General features: G+C 43.2%; 1 protein-coding gene across 9 annotated transcripts in view; it reads right to left on the bottom strand.

Annotated features, from left to right (window-relative positions):
- Positions 1–26,125, bottom strand: part of LOC102463874 (solute carrier organic anion transporter family member 4C1) — a 179,015-nt gene that overhangs the window by 124,184 nt on the left and 28,706 nt on the right. The window lies entirely within an intron of this gene.

Raw genomic sequence — 26,125 nt, 5'->3', positions numbered from 1 at the left:
TTAACGCACACTTTCTTTCTGGTACCCAAAAATTAGTTATATGTAAAAGTTAGCTTTTCCTTCCCTCTAGAATATTATTTTTCCCTCTACTATTTTTCCATAGACATCAAAAAGCCTTGATCTTATTTGACAGACTAGAACTGGAGTATGAGCAGTATTCTTTGCAAATGTCTGCATATACCTGTACACGTGTGCATATACCTGTACACATGTGCAACCCTGAAAAAGGAAAATCCCACTCATTTGTCAGAATGGCTGTACTGGGAACTTCTCAACTATTTAAAAAAATATTTCAGAACACTTACTGTAAAGAGAAAATTATGTAAGTAGGTTTTATTTAACCACAGTATGCCAACCAACTATTCAGAATCATCCCTCCAGGAGCATGACTAAATATTATTTTTTACACTGGTGTTTTATAAATGAAGCCAAAGGATACTTTTTGGCCCTCACAGTGCTGACAAAAGAGTAATACAGCTTATACAATATTTCATTAACAAGCTAGTAATATATTCAGCATCAGAAGAGAGTAGAAATTACCTAGTGGTCATTCAGAACCTAACATGAAGGGTTAGGCAGGAAAAGCTATTATGATTAAGTCTATCATCCTCGCCATTATCCTTTCATCTTCCAAAGTCTTTAAAGTTGACATACAAATTCACTTCATATTAACACTTCATACATTAGCCTGGTCAATTGGCAGTATTTTGATACTAAAATTTCCATTAAGTCAGATGAGGCAAATTTTCAGTTTAAGAGAATTTGTTACCAAAAAAACCTACACACACTTTGTGTTCAATGCTCCTTTCGATTTATACTCTAGGAGAAGGGCTGAAGCTCTTGGAATATGGCAGATGTCTGGCAGAAACCAGGTCCTAGAAGAAGTTAACATTAATAAAAATAACATGGATACTTCCAGAGAGGGTAGACCTGCACAACTTGGTGGAAGGATGTAGAGTACTTGAATAGCAAAAAGGATCTTAAAAGGCTGTAGAAGGAAGGGCTCCTAAGGGGTAGCAGGGTTAGCAAGTTCTTCCCTCTTTGAAGGGGCAAATCCTTGCACTGGAAGGAAAAAATCAGTACCAATTCCTCTAAGTGGGCCTCCACATTTTAGGTGATTATTCTCCTCCTGTAGTATTTTTGGACAAGAGTAGAATATTAGAAATGTTTTAACCCTTTTAATTAACCCAAAATAACCCCAGCTTTTTATCAATAAAAACTAGTATTCTTTACCATGATAAAAGATATTTTGGCATTTGAAGAGATATTAGAAACAGCACATAAATATGATTCAATAATTTTCTAGGAGTATTTATGCGTTTGTGGGTTTTCTACCTAAAATCCAATTGACCTGAGTCTAAGTTTAAACAAAATGTATCAAATTTTATTCTGTGGTACATGAAGTGTTTTATGGTAGGATACTGTTACCGGTTCATCCCAAACCCTCCCCGAGTTCGGGTGGGGTGTCGTCCCGTGTCTATGATCCCCGAAGGGTCTTTTCGATTTATATGTATATATTAGTGCGTTTAGACTCGCTTGCTCACTCGGGGCCGGGGAGGGGGCTCGGGCCCTCCCTCTCTCCGAGCCCCGGCCCAGGGCCCTAAGGCAGGGATATCTATCCCTTACCAGTGGAGGGGGCTGAGACCCCTAAACCCTCCACTCATGGGGACCACGGCCCTGCCCTGGGCCACTTCTCCCCCGTCAGAGTCCCTTTCCCCAGAATGGGGATAAGCTTACCGCCAGTCGCCTCCTCGGGGGGGGGGGGTGGAAGGACGCTCCTCCTCTCTGCCGCCCTCTCCTCTAGCATCCTGTCTCAGGCCCTTTTGAAAGGGCCGCGGCTTAGCATCCCCGGTTGGCCCCGCCCCCGCGCACGTCGCCCCGCCCTTCCGGGATCCCCGGATGATGTCACAAGGGACGTCATCCGGGTGCGCTTGCCTGGGCCGCGGATCCTCGGCTGCGGCAGCCTTGAACGTGGTCGGCCCGGCCCCGGGTTTCTCTGCGGCCTCTTTGCTGCCGCCCGGTGCCCCCTCGGGCCGCTCTACCCCCCGCCCAGCTTCCTTTTCAGTGCAGGGCAGCGTGGTTGGGCCGTCTGCCCCGTCACAGATAACATACTGTAAAAGCAAAATCTTTACATTGTAACAGCTCTAAATACTGCAATAACACCATATGTGATGACCCAGAGTACATTTGTAGATGTACATTAGGGATGTGAGTGTACAAATGTTTAAACGGTTAACCAATGAACCTTGGCTCATTGTTTAACCTTCACAGTTACATGCAAGGCCACCCTCCCTTTCCCCCTCCATAAGCTGATGCCTCTGTATCAAAGGCAACAATATGGGAGGGGGGAAGCAAGTGGGAGCCGGTGCTCACAGGGAACCACCTTTCTACCTCCTCCCCATATGGGTAAACGTGTAACCACTGAAAATTTTAAGTTACACATTTACCAAAAAAAAATGCATTTTAACATCCCTAACATTAATGCTAGATAAACTCAGTAATTATATAAAGTTTACCAGAGTTCTAGAGAATTGAAAGAATCTCAGTAGTATGCCAACTGAATTTTTTTTTAATATATATATATATATATATATATATATATATATATATATATATATATATATATACACACACACACACACACACACACACACACACACACACACACACACACACACACAGATAGGGTCTGGCATTATACAAAAATCAATAATCAAGACAATCCTTGACTCAGGAACAACTACTAACCTAGGAGACAGACTTAAGATATCCTCAAAGATTCAAAAGAACAACCAATCTAAGATGCTTTTTTTAAAAAATGGCTTATTTTTCTCTCCTTTTTTCCTCATCCCACCACCATCCATTTGTAAACAAGTCATGGAAAAGTAGCTTTTCATGGACTACTAATGAACAAAAGTGGAGCCTTAGACAGACTAGATCACTCCACACACAGAGGCTCCATAGGGGAAAACCACAAAGACACGAGTGGGCACATAGGGACTGGTATAATTGTTAGGCATTGTTGTGACATCAAAGAGTGAATTAAACGTGGAAAAGGATAATGAAATCATTACATTTAAATTTGTAGAAGGCACATTAGAATGTATAAAACTTTGCATAAGAGAGATAAATGGAAGACTGAAGATCAGTTTTCTATTACGCGCACATAAATTTTGGCAAAACAAGTTAAACAGTACTTTCATTACACTATGAACTAGTATGGAGAAAGAAGTTCTTCCCTTTGGAAGATACACACACCTAAAGTTCCTAACATCAGATTACCTCTATATGAATAGGGCAAAGGAATGTCCACTGGATTCTGCCCTGCTTTCTTTACTTTTGTGAGAACTAAGTATAACTTAGCCAAAATCCAACCAAACAAGGATATCTAAATGCAATTTTATGTTTTAAGTAGGCTGTTCTGCTTGTCCACTGCAGACACTGTTTTGTGGTCAATCCTTGAAAAAACACCATCATAAGCTGTGATCTTCATTACAGTAAGAACAACTTTCATTTGGATACATTGAAATCCAGTAGCTTAAGCAAATATATACATTTCACTACTTGGTAATGCACAATTGCCTCAATATATATCCAATTAACTCTTGCAAGCAAAATATGTAATTAATGAAACCTAAATTGCTATTTAGTAAAATATTTACAAGAAGGGAGCCAAGGTCCGTTTTTAAAGAAAACATTTGGATAATGTTGCTTATATAAAAAACTGTGTTATTATTTACAACCATCTGCCATATAATGACACATTTTTCTTCAAGGAATATTGCTAAAAAATTACAGTTTTGTGACTAACAGGTTCTGAACATTCACTCAAATGAACATCAAGTTATTTGATTTTAAATAAATTCACCCTCAAGTCACTCTTAAAAAACTTGGAATTATTTTGCAGCAAATATTCAGCATTTTTAATAATATCTTAAGGCACAGTTACCATTTTCATGTGTGACTAACTCCTACACTTACTTCACACAATCAGGCTTATATAATGTTTAGCAATTTGACACTAAATCTAACTGCATTTAGAAACTTGTCTTTAGGAATAGGAACTTGCTATTGCAACTAAGTCAGAGTGAAAACAGAGGAAAAGAGGAGTGTGACTGGGAAGAAAGCAAGCAGTCATTTTTATTAACATTTGATCTTGTTTTATTACATTTTTTACAAAAAGAAAGAAGTGTCAACACTGACACCCCTAGAAAATGAAGCCCTCCCTTTCACACGCAGCTTTGAGTAGGCAAACCTAATGCCTACTGGCTGATTGATCCTCCACAGTGCTCAACCAACAGGAGCCATCCTTTTTCTAGAAATGCCATCACAAAGTTCTTTTCTAATTACACTGTTGAGAATTGGAGAGGAAATGGAAAGCGAAGGAAGGCATTTGAAACAATGTGGTATTCGTTTTGTTTAGAATTTAAAAACCTTACACTGACTTCACATAGGCCACTAAACAATCCAAACATGAATTTTTACCTAAGGCAGACTGGCAGCGACCCCCTTCTACAGCATGGGACAAGGCATAAATGGGCCACTTGCTGGTTATAACTAGAGTAAACAGTGGATGTTCTGTAACTTGAATTCATTAAATCAAGATTGGGTGACTTCAGTAACTCAACCATAAGTTATGGTCTATTACAGGAGTGGTTGGGTGAGGTTCTGTGGCCTGCAATGTGCAGGAAGTCAGACTAGACGATCATAATGGTCCATTATAGCCTTAAAGTCCATGAATACTATCATTACCAACCTTCGGCAGACTTGAACCTGTGATCTAGAAATAAAAGACTATATTCCATTTCTATGAACCATCCTGCCCTAGTAATTATACATAGGCAGCTATTCTGAAGGTCTTTCAAATGGTTAAACCAATGAACTGGCACATGACTTATAAAGAAGCTAAACATTTTAATAATGTCACCTTACACTCACAGGCAAAGAGATTAAGCCATCAGTACAGTTTAATTGATTTTATGGTGCAAAGTAACGATGGTGCTTTTCATCTTTTTGCATTACTCATGATGTCTTAATATATGGAGCATATTTGTGTTGCTTCATAATATGAAGTATCTATAAAATATTTATGGGTATAGACAGATATTCAACCACATACTAGTCCAGGATTTGCAAGCTTTTTAATGTGTACTGTTTTTTTAGTGCTTAGGAGTAAAGTTCCCATCTTTAAACCACAGCCTTCAGTTTCAAATGATTCCTTAGTGGGAAGCTGATGAAGCACAATAAGACACAAAAATGTCCATCAGCTAAAAGGATGAATAGAGATCAGGAGACATTCAAACAGTGTGACTGGCTGGAAGGCAGTTAATGTAAACAAAATGGGTAAGCGTTTTTCCACTGTATGACAAGCTAATACTAACAACTCTTAAAGGACTGAACCATCTGTACAGTTTCAAAATGCATATAATCAAGTACAATATTTAAGAATTGTATTTCAAATTTTGATTCTGAGCCAGGCCTGCCAATGTGGGTGGGGAGAGAACAAAGGAAGCAACTGCCCCAGAACCTGGCAATTAAAAAGGTCCTGAAGCTCCTGGCCACCACCACTGCTACTGCCCCGCATCCTTTAAATTGCAACTGGAGTACAGGCAGTCCCTGGGTTACATGGATCCAGCTTACATCGGATCCCTACTTACAAACGGGGTGAGGCAACCCCGCACTAGCTGCTTCCCCCCAGCAGACCAGGGAGATGTGAAGCTAGCGCCCCCCGCCCCTCCCTCCAGCAGACCAGGGAGATGCGGAGCGGCTTTTCTCAGCAGACACCTCAGCTTGAGAATAAAGGACTGAGGGAAGTGAGGTGTGGGAGAATAAAACTGAGCTCTGGAGAAATGTTCGGCTAGAGTTTCCCCTACAATATGTACCAGTTCCGACTTACATACAAATTCAACTTAAGAACAAACCTACAGTCCCTATCTTGTACGTAACCCGGGGACTGCCTGTAATATGCAACAAGCACCAGGCAGTACTGTGGTCAGGGGGAGGGAGGGAAGGAAGAAGACATGCCACAATCCAGGCAGTGCTAAGGTCTGGCTGAACCCTGTCCTGCCCCTTCCACCTGAGACCCCGCCCCTTCTGGAGCCACCCTCCACTTTGTCCAGGGGCTGGCAAGGCTGTCTGTTCCCCTGTTCAAAGCTCTTCATAGGACTGAATTCAGCATATAAGCTTTTTTCATCCTTGAGAAGTAAAAACTTTGCAGTCTAATGACATATTATTTGTGTCATTGATTGTGAACTCACTAGGAACATATCTCCTTCACAGTCTGCTGGGTCTTCTGAATTTGCATGTCCCCAAGATGCTTTATGTTGACTGTTGGCCTCAGTGCTCTAGCTTATATCTTCAGAATCACAAAAGCAGAATATGTTACAGTGACGTTATTTACACCTTTGTAGCTAAGGTTATCAGCCTTTCTAAGAGGAGTCATTTTTCAGGAATTTGTGACTCAACCATTAAAGTTTTACTCAGATCACTGGAAAAGTATGTACTAAAAATCTGCAAGATACGTGTGTGTGTGTGTGTAAAATAATAAAAATAAAAATCATATAGCACCCCATATTAGTAAATCACTGAGTTAACACACACACACACACACACACACACACACACACACACACACCTTGAATATTTAATAATGAGTACAAATTATAGATGGCATTCTGAAGAGAATTTAAAATTCAGACTAAACCAAGATTAATTATTTTAGTGATCAGCCACCTTTGTGAAAATCTTACAGCTAGTTTTACCTGTCCGTTTTCACTGCCTTTTTTCCATAAAATTTCTTTCCCTCTCTTGTAATTCAAAAGGAGCACCACCATCACTGCACTAAATCTCTATCTTTAAGTGCAACAGACTCTTGAGATTACAGTGCAGCCCCATGGAACAGTTCAGTGTAATTTTTCTTTACGTTTAAGCCTAAGATATCCTCTTGGAAGAGTTTTAAATCACTTTCAGAAGCAAAATAAAATGTCTGATAACAGAGCTATCATGGCATTCCATTACAAAACAAAAATGAAAAAAAAAGTACTGAGCTCCTGACACAAAATGTTCTAAGTAATTTCTTATATAAAAATACTGATTAGAAAATAAGTCCAATCCTTTATTTTGTTTGGTAGATTTGCCAGGTTTTCCTGCCTTTGCACATCTGTGAATTTAGTGCATTTGAATGGTATTTATAATATGCAGCACAGAAATGTGAAGTCCTATAGCCATAAAAAAAATCACCACCTAAAAGCATCCCAGCTGTAAACTACAACCAGCACTTTTTTAGTGTGTATGTAGTCACCTAGCCAAGTGATGGCATCATCAGTGGCATGATGGAGTTCTTCTAGATCACCGCTGAACCTAGTCAGCAGGCATTCATTGACACTATACATCACTATTTGTGTTGCACTGCAGTGCACAAAAGGCTATCACAAAACATCCCAGCAATACTGGTTTGCTGCACAGAAACTTGGCCCAGTCTGGAATCTTCTCAACAGCCACCACTAGTGACACGGCAGGTCAAAAACAGATGGGTAGATTATGGGATCAGTGATGAAGGACTGGTTGGGGAATGTAATAGATATCAATTCCTCTTGCCAGAGTATTTCCACTCCAACATCTTGACACACCAGTTGAGATCATGATGTGATGGCAAAAACTTGCAGCTGGCAGTTTAATTAAAGTCATTGTGCAGCAGCAAGCTTGGGTTGGCACATACTTTCTCTAGTAACTGGCCAGTGTCAAAATTCTCATTTGATATTGAGGAGGAGCAACATTGCTCAGAACTGGAAATCACAAAGGTGGCATTGGATGCAGAATTCCAGACATAATGCACGTAGTGGCATGCAACTGTGTATCTATCAGCTTGGTATGTGGCCATCGACTCCTTATTGGTGTGCAGAACTCAACCACAGCACACCAGTTTCCACACTTGATGCTACCCAGTGTCTGTTACAGCTGTGTTACAGTGAATGATTCTGGGCAGCTTCTAATAAAACAGGTTTTTCATTCCTCACACCTTTTCTACAAAGGTGTTCTGGCCACTTTAAGTACCTGGTTGGGTGTCACTATAGGTCACCTAAATGCAGGTGGCTGCTGCATGGCTCAATAGCTTTGGAGCAGACTCCAAAACTTGTTGGAGCATGTAAACACATCCTCTCAGTCATCTCCTCCCATATGGCTCGGCAAGCAGAATCTAATGATTCTATCAGATGGTCAGCAACCTCTCAGTTACCAGATGTCTCATGCTGCTTGAGCAAAGCCGTGCTCTCCTCATCAAGACAGGGAGATGTAGACCAGGCAGCAACTGCATGGGATGGCTCTACAGGCTATTTTGTAGATAGCACCACAGAAGCAACATTAGATCTTGTTTTCTGAAATATGCCGGACTGATATCGTCAAGAGTCTCTTCTCCAGTGCTGCTCAGTATTTTTCATAGTTGGGCTTTCCAAAGTTCCACCACTTCTTTTTGGACAACTGGGAGCTATAGCCAGATATGGATTAGCAATGGTCTATGTTGGCTGTGAGGAAAGTTATCCAAGACGTGGCATGTTGTTGGCTAAAGATGGCCATGAACTGAGCTGATGCAGTCTAAATCAGGAGAGTAGTCAAGATCCCATCTAGAATTAACAGACTAGGCCTTGTTGCTTAGCAGCACGGATAAGAGCAAAGTCATTTCAAAATGTCCAGTCTGCAAGATGTTCACCATTAGTGTATACCAGTGGTCCCCAACCTTTTGGGGCTGACGAGCACCCAGGGGCGGGGCCATCCATGCACCACGTGCCCAGGGCCGGTGCCGCGCATGCGCCACGTGCCCGGGGCAAGGCCAGCTCTGATCACGCAGCGGGTGCACATAAATGCCCCGGCGGGCGCCATGGAGCCCACGGGCACCATGTTGGGGACCTCTGGTGTATTCCTTCTTATATTCTCAGTCTGTGTGATGGCTGTTGAACTCTCCAACAGACAGCTGAGTGTGGCAGGCTTGATAGAACCTGTTGGCTTCAGCTGAAGCTTGGAGACTGCTAATTACCTTACCCATTACAAAGATAGCTTCCTCAATATCACCTCTAATATCATTAGCTCACAGACATTAACCTTCCCCCCCACCCATCCCCCCTCTGTTCTGAAATTTGATTTGTCCTTTTTATATGTGTTCACTTTTTTGATTGTATCCCTTTGGTATATATGGTCATGCCAATTTTCTTCCACAATTTGATCTGAGGAAGTGGGCCTGGTCCACGAAAGCTCATCACCTAATAAACCATATTGTTAGTCTTTAAAGTGCTACATAGTCTAGTCTAGCTGAAACAAAAAGCAGGACTAACACGGCTACATCTCTATTACTAGTTTCAATTATAGTTATTCTAAAGTACTTGTATAACTCCATCACCACAGTATCTGAGCATCCCAATCTTTTTAATGTTAGCTAGTGTCTTAACACTCCTCTGAGGTAGGGGAGTATCACTGTTCATTTTACACATGGAGAGATAATACAGAGAGAGCCTAAGTGATTTGCCCATTGTCACAGGAAGTCTGAGGCAGAGCTGGAACCTGAACCCTCATCTCCCGTGGTACTTGCCCCACCATCATTCTATGTACACACAATTCATCGGCAAGGCTAGCAACAGTGACCTCCATTATTTTTAAAGTAACTGATCTGAACAGGCCATTAAATGCATTATCCTAAAATTCAATTATTTTAAATTTCAGATGAAAAGGGAGACATCTGACATGGAGTTTTAAAGGAAAAATATTTAATCCTGTATATATTGTGTATAGTTTCTATTGCAATGTTTGCATTATCCAAAGAATGACATGATGGAAACCACTGGAATGTATTTAACTGTAAAATGAAACAATTTACAGTAAGACAATAAACCACTAGAGGGAGCTCCTAACTTAGTCTACCGATACCTGTAATATTGTTTCAGGTACTTCGACTTTCTCCCCACCCCTCCCGCACATACGTCAACTTTAAACCAGATATTCCAATAAGTTAGGGTATGTCTACACTACCCTCCTAGTTCGAACTAGGAGAGTAATGTAGGCATACCGCACTTGCAAATGAAGCCCAGGATTTGAATTTCCCGGGCTTCATTTGCATAAGCGGGGCGCCGCCATTTTTAAAACCCCGCTCGTTCGAACCCTGTGCCGCGCGGCTACACGGGGCACGAACTAGGTAGTTCGTGCCCCGTGTAGCCGCGCGGCACAGGGTTCGAACGAGCGGGGTTTTAAAAATGGCGGCGCCCCGCTTATGCAAATGAAGCCCGGGAAATTCAAATCCCGGGCTTCATTTGCAAGTGCGGTATGCCTACATTACCCCGCTAGTTCGAACTAGTGGGGTAGTGTAGACATACCCTTAGTGATTACCCTAAATCATTTTAAAACTTTCTTATTTGAAAATTTCTAGATAAGGTCACAAAATTCCCTTCTTGTGCCTATTTGTAGAAAACAGAAATTTCTAATTTTAGTTTTACTATGAGTTAAGAAATTGTTAATCCATTTCCACATGCAATATGTAAATATGAGGGATAGAATATCCAATGGATTATCTTTTATCCTCTCTCCTCCAGAGGAAAGGAGCACTCACACTTCTAATATCAAATCTGAAGTAGTCTGCAAACTTCAGCAAACAAAGATTACTCACCATGCGCAGTACCTGGAGGATTGGTGAGCACGTTGAGGACAAGATGAAGATTCCATGGCTCCCTTGGTTGATTTATATCAGGGTATAATGACTGTAGGCCCTTTATGAAGCTCTTTGCTATTGGATGGGCAAAATTGTGTTGTCTATTTTTTAATGGAATATGGTTATAGCAGCTAGGTGCACCCTAATAGAGCTCATGGAAAGGTTGGACTGCTTTAAATGCAGGAAGTAGGCAAGGACAACAGGCAATGGGACAGTCTCAAGAGATGTGTTAGGCAAGGTGGCTCAATGTACAAAACATGCCGACTTGTTAGACTATGTTTTCCTAATTGAGGTAGCATAACTGTGTAAAAGTATGTTGCATGCTTGGTCAGAACATTGTAACTCTGCCTGAGAGCCATCCAGGTACTAAACCTTTAGGTGGAGTCTGAGGAACCACTGGTGTTGGGTCTGTACACCTGATTGATACAACAGCCTGGGGTTGCATGGCAGGGAAATCAGCAGAAACAGTGTCATTCTGATGAGGAAAGGGAACCAGGGTAGTCTGAACCAGCATGGAGCTATCAGAATGACTCTGGTGTTGTCCCTTCTTATCTTGAGTATCATGTGAAGGAGAAGGGGAATGGGAGGGAAGGCACAGAAAGGCACAGAGGAGCAGTGAGAGGATCTCTGCGGGAGCCTTTGCGTATGCCTGCTCTGAAGCAGGATAAGGGACATTTTTTGTTGGTGCTTGCAAAAAGATATACTAAAAGGCACCCCCAGTGCACAAAGATCACATCAAATGTTTGCTGGTCTGACACTCATTATGTTGAGTTAGCGATCTGTTTAATGTGTCGGCTGTGGTATTCAATGCGCCTGGTAGATGATATGCTGAGAGTGATGGCATGGGAAAGGCACCAATTCCACAGAGGGCATGGGAATGGGCTCCTCCCTGTCTGTTTATATAAAAATGCTGGCAACGTTTCTGGTATATATCGTGACGTGCTTGTGTGCTATTGCTGGAAAGAAGTGTTGGCAGGCTAGTCTTACAACTCTTATTTCTACATTTATGTGAAGAGCCCTTTCTTTTGGAATCCAGAACCCCTGTGGTAGATTTCCCATGTGCTCCTCCAGCCTGTGAGGGAGGCATCTGCTGTAATGACGGTGGAAGGCTCTGGTGGCTGAAACTGAATCCCTGTACGTAAGTTCTGTGTTTTTGTCCATCATAGTAGTGCATTTTTTACCATGGGCAGGATGGAAAGAGACTTGGTAAGGGGGTGATGGCTCAGCATGGTCTACAGACTGAACTAACCCTGTAGGCACCTCATGAACAGACATGAATTGGGGACCACTGAGTTGCTGCTGCCATGTGGCCGAGCAACTGGAGGCAATCGTATGCTATTACCTACGGCATCATGCACAGTTTTTTGGACCAAGTCCCTGATCTTGAACCTTGCAGTGGGCAAGGAAACTCTTGCAACCATTGAGTCAATTTGAGCCCCTATAAACTGTATGGACTGCACTGGTGTGAGTACTAACTTTGTTTCATTTATCATTAGGCCCAACAAGTTGAAGCAAGTAATGACCACATGAATGTTGTGATGGGACTGTGCCTCCAATCTGGACTTGATTAGGCAGTTGTCGAGATAAGAAAACTCAACATGATTATTTTTCCTTGGGTAGACGGTGACTACTGCAAGCATTTTGGGGGGGAAGGGGTGAAACAGTGCCATGGAGTCCAAATGGCAAGGCAATATATTGGTAGTGGCACATACCTAGGACAACATGGGGAAAGCTCCTCTGAGTGGGATGAATGTGCACATAAAAATAAGCATCTTGTAAGTCAAGAGACGAAAACCAGTCACCGAGCTCCAGAGCAGGAATGATGGTGTTTAGTGTTACCATCTTGAAATTTTGCCTTTTTACAAATTTGTAAAGGGCTCTAAGGTCTAAAATAGGACACCATCCACCGTTCTTCTTTTGAGTGAGGAAGTAGTGTGGGTAGAATCCACTCCCCTCCTATCCTTGTAGGACTGGCTCTATAGCTCCCAATCGAAGACAATGGTCAACTTCATGCTGTAGGATATCGTCGTGAGGGTGGTTCTGAAGAGGGACAGAGTGTGTGAGTAGGGAGGGGGAATGGAGATAAAGGGAATAGTATATCCTGAACTGACTGATTGCAGCACCCATTTGTCATGTTATGGTCCACCATGCTGTGAAAAGGGCAGAAGATGGTGGTTGAATGGTTTCTCAGAAGTTAGCGGCTCTGGAGCAGGTGAAGATGTTTTCAGTCCTTACACCGAGGCGTCAAATTTGTTTATTTTGCTGAGATGCCTGGTTTGCAGAGCTAGTCTGATTACATCTGTGCTGTTGCCTTCCCCGACAATTGTTGCTTGAGGCTGGTGTTCCTGTCTCTGCTGAGGGATACCTGGGTCTTGGATATGGTTGGTATCTAAATTCTCACCTATTTACAGGCATGTGAATCCCTAGGGAATATAAGGTGGCCCGTGAGTCCTTCATGTAATGGAAGACCTCATTGGTCTTTGTCGAGAAGAGCTTCTCGCCCTGGAAGGGGAAATCCTCTACGGTAGACTGTGTTTCCCTTGGGAAAGCTGAGGAGTTAAATCAGGAGGCTCAGCTCATATTGACCAATGTGGCTGTTGACCTACTTACCAAGTTAGCTGCATTGAGGACAGCTTATAAGATTGTGCATGAAATTGCTTGTTCTTCAGGGATTGCCACTTTAAATTGTTGTTTCTTTGCCTCCGGTATATAATCAATAAAAGTATTGAACTTCGAATAGTTGCTAATCACATTTGTTAAGCAACGCAGCATAGTTAGCAACTCTAAACTGAAACGTGGAAGACGTATAGACCTTTCTCCCGAAGAGATATAGTCACTTGCTATCCCTGTCAGCTGGGGTGGATCATGGCTGGTGTTTATTTCTCTGATGTGCAGCTTCGACTACCAGAAAATTAGGCGGAGGATGGGTAAACAGAAATTCAGATCCCTGAGGGGGTACAGAATATTTTCTATCAGCCCATTTGCAGGTGAGCAGTATAGATGCAGGGGCCTGTCAGATCGGTTTTCCAGGGCCCATAATCGCAAGGTTTATAGGGAACGCGATCTTGGTGGTAGGAGTGGCCTGTAGGATGTTGACAAGCCTGTGTTGGGTCTCAGACTTCCTCCATGGCAATGTTGAGACCTGCTACCATCCTTTTTAAGAGGTCTTGAAAGGAGGTGAAGTCATCTGCCACCATCGGAGGCGGTAGCATTAGTGTTTCATCTGGAGAAGAGGATGAATTTGTATCAGGAGATGTATCTGGCCCTGAATCATGGTTTTGCTGATCAGGTACATCCTGCATCCTCGGAGAAGATGGAGGCTGGGGTGGAGGGGAAGGCACAGGCTGTTTGTCCATCTTTTTAGCATGCTTCCTTTTGTATGCATGTGCCCAGAGCTTCCAGTACTGCTACTGTGCAATGTATGGCATGTGCGGTAGCATTCAGGGGTGCGGTCCTGAGGGGGGAACTGCTGCCCTCAATGAGTGCCAAAAAACAGGATGTGAGGACAGTATGGAGACCACGGTGCCAGGCGAGATTTGGGGTAAAAAAGATAACACCTCTGCATCATCTTCATTGCTAGATAATAGTGTAGGAGAAGGGATGTGTCTTGGTGCTGCAGAACTCAGAACTGAAGGTGGAAGAAATGGTGAGGTCCTTATGATGAAGGTAATAAATAAATGGAGATATACCTCTCTCATAGAATTGGAAGGACCTTGAGAGGTAATTAGGTCCAGTCCCCTGCTCTCATGACATCCCTGACATATTTACCCCAGATCCCTAAGTGGCCCCCTCAAGGACTGAACTTACAACCCTGGACTCAGCAGGCCAATGCTCAAACCACTGAGCTATCCCTCCCCCCAGAATGACATTGTGGACAGTGCCATAGGCAATGCCAATGTTGTCTGCAAATAGGTTAGTAACACTTACTGTTGCAATGCGGTTATGGTTATGGCACCAGTGACTGGATTGACAGTACTTGGGTCCGGTGCCACTGAAGGTTGTGGTGCCGAGAGATGTATTCTTGGTGCCGCTGATTCAGTCTTTTGTTTGTCCGGTGCTGTAAAAGGCACTGAGCTTCTCAAAGCAGGCACATTAAGGCCTGTAGCTTTGGTGCAGATGATGTATTTGCCTGAAGGGTTTAATTCTTTGCAGAGAAAATCCTAGCACTTGCCTGACATCGAGAGCAGGCCTGGAAGTCTCGAATACATTTGCATGTAGTTTTGGGGAAAATACAGCTAAGTTCATTGGTTCCTTTAGATGAAATGAGGAAGCAACCTTAAGTAAGTGTTTTGGGTGCATGCAAAGGATAACCTTATAAGAATGGAATATTGTGAAATGTAGGTCAGCCATGAATGCTGCCATGTCCCCCATGCAGTGAGCCGATATGACAGCAACCAGCAATGCAACCTCCATGGAGAGCTGATTCCCGGCTCATGCCCAATCCCAGATGCTGCACCTCTGCTTTTTAAATGTATAAAGAGACTGCTGGCTCTTAATACATTTTAAAAAACCAAAAGTGCAGCAGGGGTCACCTGGCATGAACGGGGACAATGGATTCCTGGCTCGTGCTGGGTCCTCCTGCTACGCTTTGGCTTTTTAAATGCATTTGAAAGGCATAGCTGCAGTAGGGTTAGCTCCCCGCCCTGCTGCAGCTCCCCCACTTATGGACTAGTCGATGGAAAATCCATTGACTAGTCGATTAGTTGATTAAACTAAATTTAACATCCTTAATAATAGTAATTGAATTTAATCAATTGTCATCCTTGTATACCAGCAGTGTTTAATGCAAAAGGCTCTTCTTGTCAGGCCATATGGCAAAACTATATTTTTCACATACACAAACAATTGATTCTGCTTCATATTTCAAACCTCTCACTCTCACTCTCTCACACACACCATTTAAACTGAGTCAACTCTGAATTGAGTCAAAGCAGGATACATTTTTTTTGCCATAAGTACAGATCACAGATTACCGATAACCGGAAAGGGAGGGGTTAGAAAGGAAGCTAAAATTCCACTTTAACTGTAGCAAGTGCTTATTAATGCAAAGTGTATTACATATTTTATCTCTGTAGCTTTATATAAGTAGCATAAACATTATTGCGCTTACAAAAAAAGCATAAGATTTATAAGCCAATTAGAAGAGACTGTGTTTTGCTACAACATAATACCTTAAACAGTTCTCTAATGTATTCTCCAGTTGATTTAAACATACATAGATTTAATTTCATCGTGAAGATTAATTTAGCATGCAAATGAAAATAGAATATGAAGATATTTTAAAATTGTTTTATAATCATTGGAAGTCTTTGTAATGAATAAATAAATCTATTATATATTTGAGATAGTTTGCCTGTCTGTTCAAAAACTGCTCCTACATGGGAAGAGCTAGGACCACCAAATTCAGTGTACAGCGTCCTCTTATAATTTAAAGCAGGAGTTGGCAACCTTTTCAATCCAAAGAGCCAATATACATCAAATTTCAAAACAAGTGGTCAACAAAGAGCTGTATAAGAATGCCAATTTGCATGACTGAAAATATACAACTTAATATTATTGATAATTGACATAAAAGCATGAATGAAACATATTCACACACTTTATTTAATGGGACTTTTGCTGCTGTAGTAGTTTTATTTCTTAATTCTTGGTAAACACCTGGCCAGAAAAACCAGGACAGGTTTCTTCCTCCCCTTCTGTGGCAAGCTCCACGCCCTGGCATGCAGATAGGCCCCTGCTGGCCAAACTCTCCACAAGAGCATCCTGCATGGCTGAGGGCCAGAGACTGGCTCCATGGAGTTGGCTCCATGGAGGAGATCAATAAATCCTAGCCAGTCTCAACCAAGGATGAGGGAGTAGGCTAGAGTTGGGCCCAACCCCACCACCATTTCCTCTATTAAGTCATTTATGGTCAGGGCCACTAGGGCCCGGGGAGATGCCTTAATATTCCCATGGATGCACTGAAGCTGGAGAGTCCCATCAGGCACTACTGGGGGAGGGATAACGTTCTTGCAGTCTATCCTCTGCACCACTGGAGGAGCCCCCTAATCCCCCTACAATCTGGGCCCCTCTTATCCTTCCTTAGTTCCAAGGGTGCCAAGTTCATGTTGGTTGAGTGCAGAGCTCAAACCCTCGACCTCTGGATCCGAAGGCAGGTACCTTATCCACTGCACCACTGGAGGATAGACCGCCATAGATCAAGTCTAAAAGGGCAGCCATCTCCCATGGCCCTGTTTTCACAAGCACTGTCAGCTTGGACAGCCCCAGCCTGTGGGCCCAAGATGCCGTGGTGCAAACCAGTCCAAAGTTACAGTCCATATCAGGACAATCTCGCTGTAGGTATCCCAAGTGGCTGCAGGAAAAGCAGGGTCCAAGATCCGAGAGGGCAAATTGGGTTGGGGCATTCGGAGGTTGGTTCTGCAGTCCATCCCCGTTTCCCAGTTGGGGCATCTCCTGAGCTCCTTGTTCCCAGGGGCTGGTTGGCTACCCCCTTCCCCCTTTGAGTGCAAACCTGAGGCTCCTGGGTGCTCAAACAATGGTCAGCTCTCCCCTCCCCCCCCAAGGCCTCGGGGGAAGGAGATTCAGAGCCTGCTGAGGGAAGATGGGGGAAGGGCCGGTTGGATAATTTATGCTCCAGAGCCAGCACTGGAAAGTCTCTGGCATGAAGTCCTGGGTGTCTAGGATCGCCGCCTTTACATATCCATAATCTTGGGCCTCCTTAAGAGGAAGACCTCAATAGGCCATCTGGGCAGGCCCAGACAGGTAGGGCACCAGAAGAGTGGCCCGCTGTTCCCATAGCCAGCCCACTACCATAGCCACACATTCAAATGTCTCCAAAAAGGCTTCAGAGTCATTGTTGGGCCCCATCTTGGAGAGTCATACTGGTGCGGTGAGTCCCAGGGGGTCTCCTGCTGCCCTGGGTTGTTGTTGGTTGGTTCAGGACCTGAGGGAGAACACCTGCTGGAACCCTTGCAGCTGAAGCTCCTGTTCTTAAGTAGCTACCCTTTGTAGGAACTGCTGCTGCTGGGTGCCCATCTCCCACATCAGCTGCTGCTGCTGCTCATGCTGTGTGCCCAGCTGCTGTACCAACTGCTGGTGGTGGTGGTGGTGGTGATGGTGTTGGCTCTCCATCCAGTACTTGAAAAAAAATTGAGATCCATTTCTGTGTCTGTGTCTCTTTTTTTCTTAATGGGTAGTGGCTAAGCCCCTTTTCGTCTGGGGCTGTCTCCAGGTGCCTGCATTCTCTACCATATGTAACCATGTAGGGCTCAGAAAGGTGCACCTCCCCCTTGAGGTCACGAGGTGTCCACTCCATCCCACTATACCTTGCTTAGTCTCTTGTGGGAAATTAGTTGTGGCTTTAGGCTTACGGGTAGTCCACCGTCCAAGATAGCCATCAGTGGCAAACAATTCAGAGCCCCGGCCCTGGTTTGGGGTGTGGCAGCAGGCAAATAAACACAGTTCTCAGCGCAGGCACTTGTTTCAGGGCAGGGCAGTAAACAAACAGTTCTGAGCCCCAGGCCTTGGTTGAGGACAGGGCAGCAAACAGGTGAACAGGTCAGAGCCTAGTCCTGGTTCAAGGCAGCGTGGCAGGCAAACATAAAAAGTTCAGACAGTCTTAATATAAGCACCCAGCTGGGTCCCCTTGCTCAGGCAGGGGTCCAGAAGGTCACGGCTACTCTTCTGTAACAGACGAGGGGGGAGACTGCCACCCAAGAGTAGGGTAGCAGAGAGGACACAGGCCCACCCACTCCACTGTATCCCAGCCCAGGGCCCTAGCAGCAGACCAGTCTGCTGCTGGGTCAGCAGGGATCTGTACCGCAACATGCTGTCCTGGTTCTGGTCCAGCCAAATAGTGATCAGATACCCTTGGGCTTCTTCCTCCCTCCTGCCCTCAGGTGGTACCTGGGCTTCGTGGCTCTGGAACCCCCAGTCAGGCAAGCAGTCTCTCTAGTTCATCATCCAGTTGGGGCTCGAGCAGCCAAGGGTAGTCCTCCACTTCTCCTGGGTCCAGCTCCTCCTTTAGGTGTGCAGGGGAGGCTTCTGGCTCCTTCCGTCATTGGCCTCTCTGGCAGGCCTTTTATATCCCTGGCCCCGCCTCCTGTCTTCTGGTCAGGTGGGACACTAGGGCCAGGTGCTCCCCACCAAGGCACCAAAGGATGCTTCCCCCTCGAGGTCAGTGGGCAGCCACTCCACCCCACTACAGACTCCCTCGCAAGCCATATTTGTCTTTTGAGCCATAGGTTGCTGACCCCTCACTTAAAGCAATGTAAGCACTGGGCTGTGCCAGGAAAATGGGAAGTGCCTCTCATAAAACCATACGGAAAATAAACAAACAATCACCAGGTAGATGAAAGGGGCTGGCTGAGGGTACATCCCCACTGTCCAGGACTGCCCCAGCCCCAAGCCTGCCTACACACCAGGTGTCCTTTACAGAAAGTGGGGTGGCTGAAGTCACCTTCCCCTCCTCCCCTCCTTCTCCCTCCCCCCAATACAGGAAAATTGCTGGCCTTTGTCAGGAAGCGAAGGGAAAGTGTGCCATTTTCTGCATTTCCCCTCTGGCTGAGGAGCACAGTGGGCAGATGAACTTCAACCTGCCCTAGCCAGGGGACATGTACTCTTTCCCTGAAGCAGCTATGGAGAAGCGCTTCTCACCTGGTCCCAAGCTACTGTGGTGAGAAAGGGCTAGGGTAGTCCTCTCTCCCTCTGGGGCAGCCTGCATCCTGAATCTCTCATCTATGGCCCCACTCCAGAGCAATGATTTAAATTAAGAATGTACATTTTCATTTTATTTTCCAAAACCCCCAAATTAATTGAGTTAAAGACCCAAACAATGCCAGGTAAACCATCTAGTAAATAAACAAACTAACAATGTCTTGGGGATACAAGTTTAAAGAAACACAACATACTTGTACACTTCTCAGATCAAAAATCACTGAAATTGATGGAAATACACTCAACCCCAATGAGCTTTTCATTTGGTCTACTGCAAAGGAAAAACTGATGAAGGCAAACAAAACATTCCACCACCAACCTGGAGGAGAATAAAGTATTTTATTAGAACAGAAGATCTCGAGCCTTCTGAAATTATAGCGCTCTCTCTCATTTTTGGACCAGATAATATGGACATTTACCACAAAATACTCTAATACAGGGAAAAATCTAAACACTTTTTGGACCTGTTTATCCCAAATAAAAGATGTTCATATACTTAGCAAGGGTTGAAGAGCCCAATTTAGTTTATTGCAAACTATATGATTTCAAATGAAGTGAAGATTCTCGAGGATCCGATGTTTCTCAATTTTGCAGGATCTTTGATTTTAGCAGACCTCAATCTTTTACATTTGTGCAGAGTCTTATTACAATTAATACATATAATTTTTACTTGAGAATAAAGCAAAAGAGTTCGAACAGAGATGGTCAATAAGCAACCCGTGAGCCAAACACGGCTTGCCAGAGTTAGCTGCTGCCAGATGTTTTGTTTATCCAAGTGTCCACACACATGGAGCCTCTTCCCCACCCCCAGCTCCCATTGGCTGTGGTTTTCAATTCATGACCAGTGGGAGCTGCAGAAGGCAATGGTCCAGTCCCCACCACTTTCCACAGCTCCCATTGTCTGTGTATGGTGAACAGCAGCCATTGAGAGCTGTGAGTGGCCACACCTGGGGACACTCAAGTAAACACAGCATCTGGAAGCCCACCAGCAGATAACCCTGGCTAACCATGTCCAGCCCACAGGCCAGTTATTACCTACCCATGAATTGGAAAAATATCAGGCTTGATATCAGTTCCACCTGAAAGAATGTTTTGTTGATACTGTGGTATTCTTTCTGGCTAATTTAGAATATGTAAAAAACATTTGTTCTTTATTTTGTCTGGATGATAGCAATAAAACATAGGCTTACAGCAATAGAAAGGAATACTTGTAATGGAAGTCTGGTGTATCAGCCGGGAGAGGAAAACGTTTAAAGGAGCCTCATTAACCTGTCCCCTAGAATCTTAGAATAATTCTCGGTTGTGTAATTTTCTTAGTGCTAGAGGCATGGAGGAAAGGCCTACTTGTCTGTACGTGTATTTTATTTCAGTAGTTTGTCAGCATTTGATTATTTACATAAAATGGTGAATTATATAACAAATTCAGAAGTTAGGAGGCACCAAAAGATTGTTGTGATATGTTCACAGATGCAGATTTCAAACTGGGGCAAAAAAATCTTGAAGGGGCACAAAATAAAACATACATCCAAAAATATGAAATCCCCACAGTTAGCATTACTTGAAAAGAACAAATAAATTTGAGTTTTGGCTTTGAACTAGGTATCTGCCTCCCCTGTACTACAGCAGATAGACTAGGCTATTTGTCTAGACAATTATATGGTCAGAAGAATTCATGGTTCAGGTTTCATAAGCTAATAAATTTTAAGTTACACAATCTTTTGTGGAACGTGAACGTGTGTATCACATTTTTGAAAGCTTAAGGATCAGCTATGGGGATTTGCTCATAAGATAAACTGCTGAGGGCAGACAAAGAGACAAATGGAAGGAGAGATTTTCCAAGAATATTCCATATTGGCCTAATTTTGATTCCACTGAAGTCAGCAGGCATCTCTCCATTAATGTTAATACTAACAAAATTTGATCAACGCTAAATGCTTCTGGAAATCCCACTTCATATGTATCACACAACAATTTGCATTTCTACTGCATCTTCCACTTTACCAACATAAATTAATCTGTATAATACACCTGTGAGATACTGTGGTTAATAGCTCTGTTTTGCAAGTGTGCTTGATCCTAAGAGGGAAGAAAAACAGTGGCTGTGAGAGACGCTGACTGAGGTACTGGGGGAGGGAGGACAGAGGTGTTAGAGGAGAATGAAGACCCAATTGATACACAAGATGTGAAAGACTGGAAGATTCTACTTCATCTTGTTTCCGATTCTTGTGCTTTAACCATTAGATGACAATATTTTGGTCTTAGTAACAGGAAACATTAACATCTTCCCAAGATGTTATAGGACTGCAGTCGTTAAAAAGACCATTTGTAAGGTACATATTTGAATAGCCTGTGATACCACTGAACATGGACTATTCCTTCTTCTCTCCCCCAACTCCTTCTTGTGGTGAAGAAAAATGAGATTGCTTTTGTTTGAATCACAAAGAACAGGAAACTATACTTTTAATAAGAACTGACAGAGAAAGGAATGAGAGTTAAAATCCTATTTCAATCTCATACTCTCTCTATATCATTTCAATGCATTTGAAAATAGAACTGAGAGTACCATTTACACAAGTAGCTTCATGGGGTTTGTTTGGTTGGGGGGGAATTGGGTAGCTGTTAAATATTTATCAAATTACAGTACATTTTAGTAACCTTTGCTTTCCAAGATTTGTATATAAAAATTCTATTTTCCTCATAAGAATATTATACAAATACTGCGTCAGACCAATGATCCATCTAACGCAGTGTCCCATCTTCTCACAGTGGCCACTACCAGATGCTTTAGAGGGAGTGAACAGAACACAGCAATTATTACTGATCCATCCCCTAGGGACATTAGAGTTGCATCCTTGAACATTTTGGCTAATCACCACTGATAGGCCTATCTTCCATGAACATATCTAATTCTTTTCTGAACCCAGTTACAGCTGAACCTTCACAACATCTCCCAGCGACAAGTTCCACAGGATGACTGTGTGTTGTATGATATACTTCCTTTTATTTATTTTAAACCTGCTGCCTATTAATTTCATTGGATGTCCCTTAGTTCTTGTGTTATATGAAGGGATAAATAATAGGGATGTAAAGGAGAAGTCAACGAGTCAGCTACCCAATAAACCTATATTTATTGGGTAGTTGAGTCGACTACTCCCACCCCCCGCCCTTGCTGCCTCTGTATTAAAAGGCAACAAGGGGGCAGGGAAGCAAGAGCTGGTTCCCCCAGCACTGTCTCTGCAATGCCACCCATCTATTGGAGGAGGAGACAGGAGCTGCTTCATAGCAGCAGTGCCTGTGCACGGGAGGTCCCAAATCCCCACTGGAACCCCCATGCACAGGGGCTGCTGCCAGCTAGGTAGGCAGCCTGGCTCAGTTCCAGCTCACGTCAGGTGTGGGACAAAACCCTGCTGCAACTCTGCAATTTAAAACACAGCAGGAGCCAGGGGCAGGCTGTCCAGCTCCTACCACCTTTTAAATTGCAGAGCCTCAGTGGGGTTTGGTCTCACACCCAAGGCAAGCCAGACTCCCTATCAGCTAATCAAGTAGTGAATAAAAATTCTATCAACTACTCAATTAGTTAAATACCTGCTGCATTTTATCATCCGGAGTAAATAACACTTTCTTATTTAGTTTCTCCACACCATTCACAAATTAGTCATCTCTTTTAAGATGAACAGTCTTTCTAATCACGTATAGAAACTGTTCCATATCCCTGCTCATTTTTGTTGTCCTTCTCTATACTTTTTCCAATTCCAATATACAGGGCTTGACAAACAGCAGCGAAAGCCGCTCACCAGCCTCGCATTGCGCATAAGCAAGAGCCGCTACCGGTAAACGGGGTGCGCGGCTGAAATCTACTTGCCACAGGAAAGTAGATTCTATAGTTTGTTGAGCCCTGCCAATATATATTTTTGAGATGAAGCGACCAGAACTACATCCAGTATTCAAGGGGTGGATTTATATACTGTAGTGGCAATATGATATTCTTTGTCTCATTATCTGTCCCCTTCCTAATGGTTCCTAACATTCAGTTTGCTTTTTTTTTTTTAAACTGATGCTGAACAATGAGTGGTTATTTTCAGAAACCTATCCACAATGACTCCAAGATCTTTCTTGAGTAGCTGGAGGTATTTTAGACCACATCAAGTTGTATGTATAGTTAGTATTACATTTTCCAATATGTACTACTTTCATTTATCAAGACTGATTTTCATATGCTATTTTGTTGCCCAGTCACCCAGCTTTGTGAGATCCCTTTATAATTCTTTGCAATCAACTATGCATTTAACTATCTGAAGTAAATTATAGAATCATAGGCCTGAAAGATAATTTAACCATAAATTTGTATCATCTGAAAGCTATTCCACTTGTTTATCCTTTTTTCTAAATTATTCATCAGTACATTACATCACTGGTCCCAGCATAAATCCTTGGGAGTCCCCTCTCTCTCTCTCTCCTCTAAGAAATCTGATAATTTATTCCTACCCCTTGCTTCCTATCTTTAAGCAGTTACTAATCCAGGAGAGGACCTTCCTTCTTATTTCATGACTGCTTACTTTTTGTAAGAGCCCTTAGGTGAGGGACTTTATCACAAACCTTTCTGAAAGTCTAAGCAGACTATATCAAACCGATCACCTTTCAACACAGGTTTGCTGAATCTCTCCTACTTTATTTGCAGACAACATTGAATTTGTATACCTCTGTTATGATGTTTTTAAAAGTTTTCATATACTGAGAAGGGTTTTCACTCTTGTGTTTGGTCCTTTTAATTTCCATTTAACTAGCTTCCTCATTTTTGTGTAGTCCCCCCCTTTTAGAAGTTAATGCAATGGTGGTGGGCTCCTTTGGTATTTTCCCACCTATATAGACTGTCAACACAAAGATGTTAAATCTAATTACATTATGGTGAATATTACCAACTGTTTTTTTTTATATTAATCTCTTAAACCAGGATCCTCTGTGTCACCTAGAATGAAGAATTGCCTCTCCCCTTCTGTGTTCTAAGAGTAGCTGCTCCAAAAAGCAGCCATTAATGATGTCTAGAAATTTTACATTGGGACGGGATGAATTATACCACACAATATGGATATAATTAAAGGGTCAAGTAGGCACTCCTCTTTCATTTGGAGAACTTGATCTTAATACTCCCTTTACAATTTCTCTATCATTTAAACTTTCTCTGTTCTTTATTTTAGGACAGGGAGTGTAAGACAGGGATAGGTCCCAGACCTGGTGTGAGCCATGACTGAGTCAGGCTGCTGGACAGCCTGCTAAAAAATGTACTGGCAAAGGAAGTGGGCGGGTGGGGGGTGGAAATGCGTGTAGTCTATAGCAGGCCTGCACAACATGCGGCCCACAGGGGCTCACTGTGCGGCCCCTGACAACTACGGGCAGCACAGCCCCATCCGATCCACCAGCCAGGCGGAGGAGTGGAGTGCTGCCGGGGAGGGGAAGTGCGGCAATTTTCGCCGCAGGGCTGCCTGCGTGCAGCTCTGGCGCAAGAAGGAGGGGTGCGAGCAAGAGGGCAGGAGAGCAGGACGCCAGCATATGCCAGGACGCTGGCGTGATGTCGTGACATTACGGCCAGCTACTGCTGGATTCAAAAAGACAGAAGCCAGGTAGGAGGGGAAGGGGCTTGTGCTGAGGGGAGGGGGGGCAAGTCAGGAGAAAGGGGAAGACACCAAGGGGAGCAATTTTTTTTGCTCAACAAAAATTTTTATTTGTGTGTTTGGTATTTTTTGGGAGAGCATCCTTACTTGCAGCCCGCAGCTGTTTTCTTTGGAGTAATATGGCCCTCATTGTTTTCCGAGTTGTGCAGGGCTGGTCTATAGCATTAACCTATAAGATTTTGCTTATTGGTTAATCGGTTACTCGACTAAACTATTACATCCCTGGTCTGGATTGACGAACAATACGAACAAGAATGAATATTGATATTGCCAGTTTAGGGGTAAGAGATGTCAAAAATAACATTTTATCACTGTTTACACATATGGGCTACGTCTACACTGGCACCCTTTTCCGGAAATGCTTAAAACGGAACAGTTTTCCGTTATAAGTATTTCCAGAAAAGCGCGTCTACATTGGCAGGATGCTTTTCCGGAAAAGCACTTTCGTCATTTTCGCGATCGGGGCTTTTTTGCGGAAAAGACTACTGTGCTGTCTACACTGGTCCTTTTCCGGAACAGTTTTCTGGAAAAGAACTTTTGCCCAAACGGGAGCAGTATAGTTTTTCTGGAAAAACACTGACAATTTTACAGTAGATTGTCATTGCTTTTCCAGAAAAGCAAGCAGCCAGTGTAGACAGCTGGCAAGTTATTTCGGAAAAGCGACTGCTTTTCCGGAATAAGTGGCCAGTGTAGACACAGCCATAGATACATTCTTCCTATTTGGTATCAAAATTTAGCAAATGTTAAAAATAGCATATCAGATAATGGGTTATATACTCAGTTTTTGTCTGATCATTTTTAACACTCCCCAAGTTATTGAACAGTCATACTTTCATTGATTAGTTTTCACTTTTCCTTTCCTATGCCTTTTTCTCAGGAAAGTTACATTCACTAAAAATCAGTAGCACTGGAAGAAATGTATGGAGATTTCACTTGAGACCCTTAAGAGATTTTTAGAGGGTCTTTTTAAAGAGATCCGCACTCACAGTTTGCATATTCTCCCATTTTCTAAGAGACTATAGTCAGATCTACTGTGAAATAATTTTGAACCTAG

This window comes from Pelodiscus sinensis, chromosome 6 (genome assembly GCF_049634645.1).
Source record: "Pelodiscus sinensis isolate JC-2024 chromosome 6, ASM4963464v1, whole genome shotgun sequence".
Classification (NCBI taxonomy): Eukaryota; Metazoa; Chordata; order Testudines; family Trionychidae; genus Pelodiscus; species Pelodiscus sinensis.
This window is presented reverse-complemented; position numbering and strand designations above follow the sequence as displayed.